We start from the raw sequence: 8536 nt of genomic DNA, 5'->3' as shown, positions 1-8536 counted from the left end.
TATATGTCCATTGCAACATTATTTATAATATCAGAAAACTAAAAACAATAAAAATATGTAACCATTCGTATGGCTAAATATCTTCACTTGATGAAAGGCATGGTGTTTAAGAACGTGTAACAAACCTTAACAAAAAACCCTAAAAAGCAAGATACTATTAAATTGTATGTACAGAATGATCTCAACTGTGTTTTAAAATAAACCAAAAAAGATTAAAAAATATAAAAATATAAAAATTGTATCTACTTGGGGAAGACTATGTTTTTTCAGGAGAATGTATTATATATAGAAAGAATGTTTTTTTTTTTTAAAGTCCCATCAGTTTAATCACAATAAAAAACCCCAAAAGTGGAAAACTGAGGGGGCAGGGGAAGAGGCCCCTGGGCCAGGGGCACGAGGAGCCCTGCTCATGGCACCAGGCCTGGCCGCAGGGTCCCCCGGTATTGCTGTTGCTACGAGGTCGGGGGGCAGCGATTGCCCTGTGGGAGCCACCGTTCGCCTGGGTCGGGGACCCTCACTTCTTCTGCGGTGTGCTCAGCTTCTGCATGCCCCGGATCTTGTCCAGCAGGCCAGAGATGAAGGCTTCTGTGGGTTTGTAATAGTCAACCAGCAGCTCCTTGACCCTGGCAGCCTGGGCATCGTCACTCTCCATGTCCAGGAGCTCATCCACGTCAATCTCCAGTTCTCGGATCTCCTCTTCCTGGCAGTCGTAGAGGCGCGTGAGCTGCTCCAGGATCTACTCCTCTAGGTTGAGGCGCTTCCGTAGCTCCTTGCGGTCATACTTGACGGTGACCTTCACTTGGCGCCTCACTGGGCCCTCATCGTCCGCGCCGCCCGGGCTCTCTCCTGCGGCCCCGGCGGGTCTCTGAAAGTAGACGCGTGGTCCCGGGCCGGGGTAGCCAACGCCGCGCCCCTCGCGCTGCAGCTGTCCGCCACGGCGGCCGCCGGGGCCACGTGCGCGCGTCGGGCCCCTCCCTGCGCCGCCGCTTCCGGGACGCCCGGCGGCTGGCTCGGGTTAGCTCGCCGGCTCCGCTCCGCGCGGCTCCGCGGCTAGGGCGGCGGCGGGGGCGTTCGGGGGCAGCGGCAGCATGCGGAGCCCCCGGGCCTGGCCTGGCCGCGCCCCGCCCCCTCCCCGCCGATCCGCCCGCCCTTGGTCCCCCGCGGCCGCCCGAAAGAATGTTAAGGTTCACTAGGACTAGATAGGAAAACTTAATCGTAAGATAAATACAAGTGATGAAAAGGAATTAGATGAAATAGTATGAAGTAAATAGAATTTAAGAATTCAAGGCTGGGTGCGGTGGCTCACGGCTGTAATCCCAGCACTTTGGTAGGCTGAGGCGGGTGGATCATTTGAGATCAGGAGTTCGAGACCAGGCATTCGAGACCAGGCGTTCGAGACCAGGCTGACCAACATGGAGAAACACTGTCTCTACTAAAAATAAAAATAAAAATTAGCCAGGTGTGGTGGCGCATGCGCAGCCAGCTACTCGAGAGGCTGAGGCAGGAGAATCACTTGAGCCCAGGAGGTGGAGGTTGCAGTGAGTGGAGATCATACCACTGCACTCCAGCCTGGGCAACAGAGCAAGACTCAGTCTCAAAAAACAGAATTCAGAGAAATTGGATTATCTATGTCTTTAATTTCTGACAAGTCAATTATGTTCACACAACCTGTATTTTTCATACGACAGAGGCCTGAAATGCAAACCAATGACTTCATTTGTTGCTGATCCACAGCAACAGTGATGGACTCCAACGCTAGAGGAAAAACTGGCTGCACTGCATTTATTAAGAGATGGTACAGAATATATTAATCCTGACTATTACTATACCCTGGACAATTCAAGAGATTTTTCCAGAGTAATATTCATAGATCAGATGCAATTTTCATTTGACATACACTGTAGAATATAAATTTTGATGCCAGTTTCAGCAGCACATATACTAAAATTGGAATGATACGGAGAAGATTAGCATGTCCCCTGCATAAGGATGACATGCAAATTCACGAAGCGTTTCATATTTTAAAAATACCTATCAGGTACTACACTTAGTACCTGGGTAATGAAATATTCTGTACACCAAATTATCGTGACATGAGTTTACCTATATAACAAAACCGCATAATGAACCCCTGAACCTAAAACAAAAGTTAAAAAAGAGAAAAAAAAGAATATAATCTTTGGTTAAAAAGTGACTCCTACCTTGATTTTAAGAAAATTTTTATCATTTAGTTTAATTCCATTCAGGGATCATAAATAAATAGTCTAATTTTTTTTTAAAAAGTTGAGATAGAATTTACATAGCAGCATTCACCCTTTTAAAGTATAAATTTGTTTTGTTGTTATTTGTTTGTTTGAGGCAGAATCTTGCTCTGTCACCCAGGCTGGAGTGCAGTGGCATGATCTTGGCTCACTGCAACCTCCACCTCCCCAGTTCAAGTGATTCTCCTGCCTTAGCCTCCCGAGTAGCTGGGATTACAGGTGCCTGCAACCATGCCCGGCTAATTTTTGTATTTTTAGTAGAGACAGTGTTTCACCATGTTGGCGAGGCTGGTCTCGAACTCTTGACCTCAAGTGATCTGCCCGCCTCGGCCTCCCAAAGTGCTGGGATTACAGGCGTGAGCCACCATGCTTGGCCTGGAACCTCCCTTTCCAGTTTGCATTCCCTCATGTCTCCTACTCACACCTCTGTGCTTCCAGCATTACCTCCTCCTTCTCCTCCAGTCTAAATCCCACCCATTTTACAAGTCCCACTTCAAATCATGAGTTTTTGTTAAAGCCTTCCCAGGCTATCCGACCCCCAGAGACAGCTTCCCAAATCTCATTGCATATAGTAGCTGCACCTTTTGTTTGGCAAATGTTCTGTCTTTCTGGCATTGTAGGTGCTTGCATGTATGTTAAGTGAATGAATGAATCTCTATACCAGATTATAAGCAAATTGAAAGTCGTGGCTTATGCTACATTCTAATCCTGGGCTGTAGAGTGGTTGAGGAGAGATATATGGCAATGATGAAAATATTTGAAAAGTTTAGGAGCCCCAGGGAGGGAGGAGCATTTCCCAGAGTCCTCTCTGTTTCCTTAGTTTAGAGCAACACCAATTTACCTGCTGGCTATGATCAAAATGTTTGTGTCCCCCAAACTTCACATATTAAAAACCTAATCCTCAAGGTGATGGATGGTATTAGCAGGTGGGCCCATTGGGAAGTGATTAGGTCATGAGAGGGGAGCCCTCATGAATGGAATTAGTGCCCTCATGAAAGAGGCCCCAGAGGGCTGCCTCTTCCCCTTCCACCACGTGAGGACACGGAGAGAAGGTGTTGCTCACCAACCAGAAGGCAGGCTCTCCATAGACACCACATCTGCTGTCGTCTTGATCAAAGACTTCCCAGCCTCCAGAACCATGAAGAAACACATCGTTGTTGTTTGTTTGTTTATTTTTTTGAGACAGAGTTTCACTCTTGTTGGCCAGGCTGGAGTGCAATGCCACGATCTCGGCTCACCGCAACCTCCATCTTCCTGGTTCAAGCCATTCTCCTGCCTCAGCCTCCCCAGTAGCTGGGATTACAGGCATGCGCCTCCATGCCCGGCTAATTTTTGTATTTTTAATAAAGACAGGTTTCACCATGTTGGCCAGGCTGGTCTTGAACTCCTGACCTCGAGGCCGGGCGCAGTGGCTCACACCTGTAATCCCAGCACTTTGGGAGGCCAGGCGGGCAGATCACCCAGTCAATGTTATAGCAGCCCAAACAGACTGAGACACTCCTGCAAAAGCATGCCAAGAGCAAAGGGCCTTTTCTTCTTTTAGGGTCAGGATCAGGGATGGCCTTTAGTAACCATTTTGCCTTGGACCTTTCCTGTCCAACTTCTCATGCTCTTTTGATGTGACACCCAGATGTATGGCCAGCAGACTCCTACAGGGTCACTAACAGCTCCTCTGCAAAGTGCTCTGGTAGCACAAAGGTGTCAGTCCTTCCTTTCAGCCACCACTACCTATGGAGAGAGGGACAGAAGTAACAAGTGAGAAGACCCCTCATACCTTCTCTCATTCTACCTCATGATGATATTCTTCAAAATCTGCGGGCTCCTTTAGTTTGAGCATCACTAGTATATTATAATATGGTATGTTATAATACAGCATAATATAGTATAGTATATTCACCAATCTATTTTTTTTTTTTTTTTTTTTTGAGACGGAGTCTCGCTCTGTCCCCCAGGCTGGAGTGCAGTGGCGCAATCTCGGCTCACTGCAAGCTCCGCCTCCCGGGTTCACACCATTCTCCTGCCTCAGCCTCTCCGAGTAGCTGGGACTACAGGCACCCGCCACCACACCCGGCTAATTTTTTTGTATTTTTAGTAGAGACGGGGTTTCACCGTGGTCTTGATCTCCTGACCTCGTGATCCGCCCGCCTCAGCCTCTCAAAATGCTGGGATTACAAGCGTGAGCCACCGCGCCCGGCCTCACCAATCTATTTTTTTGTTCTTTTTTTTTTTTTGAAAAGGAGTCTCGCTCTGTTGCCAGGCTGGAGTGCAGTGGCATAATCCTGGCTCACTGCAGCCTCCGCCTCCCAGGTTCAAGTGATTCTCCTGCCTCAACCTCCTGAGTAGCTGAGATTACAGGCATGTGCCACCACACCCGGCTAATTTTTGTATTTTTAGTAGAGTCGGGGTTTCACCATATTGGCCAGGATGGTCTCGATCTCTTGACCTTGTGATCCACCCACCTTGGCCTCCTACAGTGCTGGGATTACGGGTGTGAGCCACCACGCCCGGCCTTTTTTTCTTCATTTTTTTTTAGGTTTCTGGAGGGGTCCAGCTTCCGTTACTCTCTCGTCCCATAAGCTGGATACCACTATTTTATGTGTAATTCTATTTTTATTTATTTATTTATTTTGAGATGGCATCTTGCTCTGTCGCTCAGGCTGGAGTGCAGTGGTGCTATCTCGGCTCACTGCAACCTCCACCTCCCAGGTTCAAGCGATTCTCCTGCCTCAGCCTCCCAAGTAGCTGGGACTACAGGCGCCCGCCACCACACCCGGCTAATTTTTGTATTTTTAATAGAGACAGGGTTTCACCATGTTGGCCGGGCTGGTCTGGAATTCGATCTCGTGATCCGCTTGCCTCGGCCTCCCAGAGTGCTGGGATTACAGGCATGAGCCACCATGCCTGGCCTTGTGATTCAATTTTTCTAGCTAATGATAATCACTTTCTGAAAATAAGTGCTTTTAGTTTTATCTTAACATTTTGAAAAAATATCTTTACCAGAACTTTTCCCTCATCAGTGAATAGCATTCATGGGACAGTTCTTCCTGGTCAAGGAAAAGGGAAAAGGAAACCTCTGTGTTACTTTTGGCCTTATTTTTCTAACTACACATCCATGAACACATCACAAAATGCTATTTGTTGTCTCACATATTTGACAGATGAGTTGAAACGCTTTTTTGTAATTCAGCAAACATTTAACATGGGAACACTGTGCTAGGCTTTTGTGAAATATATAGATGAATGAGAAAGTCTTGGCCATCCGTGGATGATAAGCCACAAATACAGATAACTTCACAAGAACTATTTCAGGCATCCCTTCTGACTCACCACTGGCAATAGATTGGGCCTTAGACCAAGAAAAACGAAACCCAAGATTAAAAAAAAAAGTCCTTTCAATTTACTGGGCAACCAACCAAAACTACAGACTTTTCGGGTTTTAGATAACATTACAAAGAATCTTTCTTGATTATACATTTGCTCTTGTAGCAACGTAAAACGTTTTCTGTGATTATAGTTAAAGTGCTGGTTATGTGACTGTTTACCGTTAGGGATAGACATGGATTTTTACTTGTGTTTAATTGCAGAGAGTGAATACATAACTCCTCTTCTCCCCAGCCCCTGCCTACCTTCGGCGGGGCGAGGGGGAATCAGGAAGGAACTAAAATACAAGGCTTTTCCTCCCATTTTACATTCAAACTTGTCTCACAGGAAATGAACAAAATAGTGATTCTCAAATGTAACATTGTACTTCTCTGTGCTGTGGTACAAAAAAAGCTTTACAGGAATTTTTTTTAAGGACAAATGTGGAACTTGGATTTTGTTTTCTTTTCTTTTGTTTTTTTTTTTGAGACAAGAGTCTTACTCAGTCCCTGAGGCTGGAGGGTTGTGGAGCGATCTCGGCTCACTGCAACCTCCGACTCCAGGGTTCATGCAATTCTCCTGTCTCAGCCTTCCAAGTAGCTGGGATTACAGGCGCCTGCCACCACACCTGGCTAATTTTTGTATTTTTTGTAGAGATAGGGTTTCGCCATATTGGCCAGGCTGGTCTTGAACTCCTGACCTCAAGTGATCCACCCACCTCGGCCTCCCAAAGTGTTGGGATTACAGGTGTGAGCCACTGCACCCGGCCAAGAACTTGAATTTTCATTTCCTGAAGAATAAATGCCAAACTCCTTTACATTCAAGATCTGCAAAATCTCATCCCAAATCATTTCCAGCTTTATCTGTATATCCACCCTTACTCCATGTACCCAGCAATATCCTGTGAAGCATGTGGAATATTTTTATTTCCATATCTGGATTCCATCCCCCCCTTTAAAATACCCTTTTTCTTTTCTTTCCTCACAATCCTACTGCAAAAATCCTCATCTTTCAAGGCACATCTTCAAAGAGGAGGCATCCATAAAGCATCCCTCTCACCATTTTCCAAACTAGTATTTCTCCTTTCCTGAATTTTAATAATTTTCTATAATTAAGAGTTACTGTGGCTGGAGCAGTAGCTCATACCTGTAATCCAGCACTTTGGGAGGCTGAGGTGGGCACATCACATGAGGTCAGTAGTTTGAGACCAGCCTGGCCAACATGGTGAAACACCGTCTCTACTAAAAATACAAAAATTAGCCAGGCGTGGTGATGTGCACCTGTAGTCCCAGCTACTCAGGAGGCTGAGGCAGGAGAACTGCTTGAGCCCAGAAGGCAGAGGTTGCATTGACCTGAGATCAGCCACTGTTCTCCAGTCTGGGCAACAGAGTGAAACTCCATCTCAAAAAAAAAAAAAAAAAAAAAGAAGAAAGAAAAAAAAGTTATTGCTTTTGTAATCAGAAATAAAAACTAAATGGTTTGCCTTTGCTTTATTGGTAAATTTAAAAAAGAAATAAAAACTAAAATGTATAAAATAGCTTGTCAAATAAAAAATGAACGTAACTTTTTTTTTTTTTGAGGCCGATTCGATCTTTGCTCACTGCAACCTCCGCCTCCCATGGTCAAGTGATTCTCCTACTTCAGCCTCGCTAGTAGCTGGGGTTATAGGCACGTGCCACCACGCCCAGCTAATTTTTGTAGTTTTAGTAGAGACATGTTTCGCCATATTGGCCAGGCTGGTCTTGAATTCCTGACCTCAGGTGATCCACCGGCCTCGGCCTCCCAAAGTGCTGGGATTACAGGTGTGAGCCACTGCGCCCAGCCTAAACTTTTGCACCTTGAATATAAGCAGAAGGACACAATTAATATCTGCCTAAGAGGTGCGTCAACCTCATTCTTTGATCATTCTCTCCCCCTCTCCCACCTTCAGCCTCTACCCTTATTTCAAACATGTAGCAATAAAAAGTTTATAAAAAGGGGAAATAAAAATGATGTAGTTGGTTCAGAATGCAAAAATGTGCATACCTCCATGACACAGAAACAAACAAAAATTACACAGTGAAGAGAGCTGAATTGCAGCTGTATACCTACTTGCCTTCTGTTCTTATGTCCAGGGCTTTGGCTCCCACAGGCTAGTGAAGAGTAACAGTAGACAACATCACGCAGAGAGCTTTGAGGATAGGGACTAGCAATGGGGCTCCCTCTTGTGATGGAGCCTGAAAAAAGTTGGATACCCCATGGCTTAAGGCTATGGAAGCAGAAGTTGGGAAAGAGGAATTCAAGGACAGAGCCTGATGTAATGAAGGAATCAAAAGAAAAAAATATAACATTTTAATAGAAGCTTTTTTTTTTTTTGAGATGGAGTCTCACTGTGTCGCCCAGGCTGGAGTGCAATGGCGCAATCTCAGCTCACTGCAAGCTCCGCCTCCCAGGTTCACGCCATTCTCCTGCCTCAGCCTCCCAAATAGCTGGGACTACAGGCACCCGCCACCACGCCCGGCTAATTATTTTTTATTATTTTTTATTTTTAGTGGAGACAGGGTTTCACTGTGTTAGCCAGGATGGTCTCAATCTCCTGACCTCGTGATCCACCCGCCTCGGCCTCCCAAAGTGCTGGGATTACAGGGGTGAGCCACCGCACCTGGCCTGGAAGATTTTTTAAAAGACAAATTAATGCATGTCATAGTCCTATAAATTTTTCTCAAATTGACATGTGGGTTTAATTTTTTGGTATTCCTGCCTTACTTTGATATTGTAAATATTGTGATATTTACAATATCAAAGTAAGGCAGGAATACCAAGAAAAAATGCTGTGTTTCTGCTTCTGAACTGAGGTCCCAGGCTGCCATGTGGAGGTAAAGGCAATACTGTCAGGTAGGAAAAAGTGAGCATGGAGGGAACAGGAAACAGAAAAT

General features: G+C 45.5%; 1 non-coding gene and 1 pseudogene across 2 annotated transcripts; one reads left to right on the top strand and one right to left on the bottom strand.

The window, feature by feature from the left end:
* Positions 1-309: 309 nt before the first annotated feature.
* On the bottom strand, positions 310-1090 carry LOC100589766 (annotated as a pseudogene). The gene has a single exon (XR_001113528.2). The product of XR_001113528.2 is annotated as a protein phosphatase 1 regulatory subunit 14B pseudogene (transcript).
* Positions 1091-1917: 827 nt separating this feature from the next.
* LOC115832747 lies at positions 1918-2024 on the top strand. Its single transcript, XR_004028245.1, has one exon. It is a non-coding gene; the product is annotated as a U6 spliceosomal RNA (small nuclear RNA).
* Positions 2025-8536: the final 6512 nt, after the last annotated feature.

Source organism: Nomascus leucogenys, chromosome 22a, assembly GCF_006542625.1.
Source record: "Nomascus leucogenys isolate Asia chromosome 22a, Asia_NLE_v1, whole genome shotgun sequence".
Lineage (NCBI taxonomy): Eukaryota > Metazoa > Chordata > Mammalia > Primates > Hylobatidae > Nomascus > Nomascus leucogenys.
The sequence above is the reverse complement of the archived record's forward strand: the minus strand, read 5'-3'. Positions and strand labels throughout refer to the sequence as shown.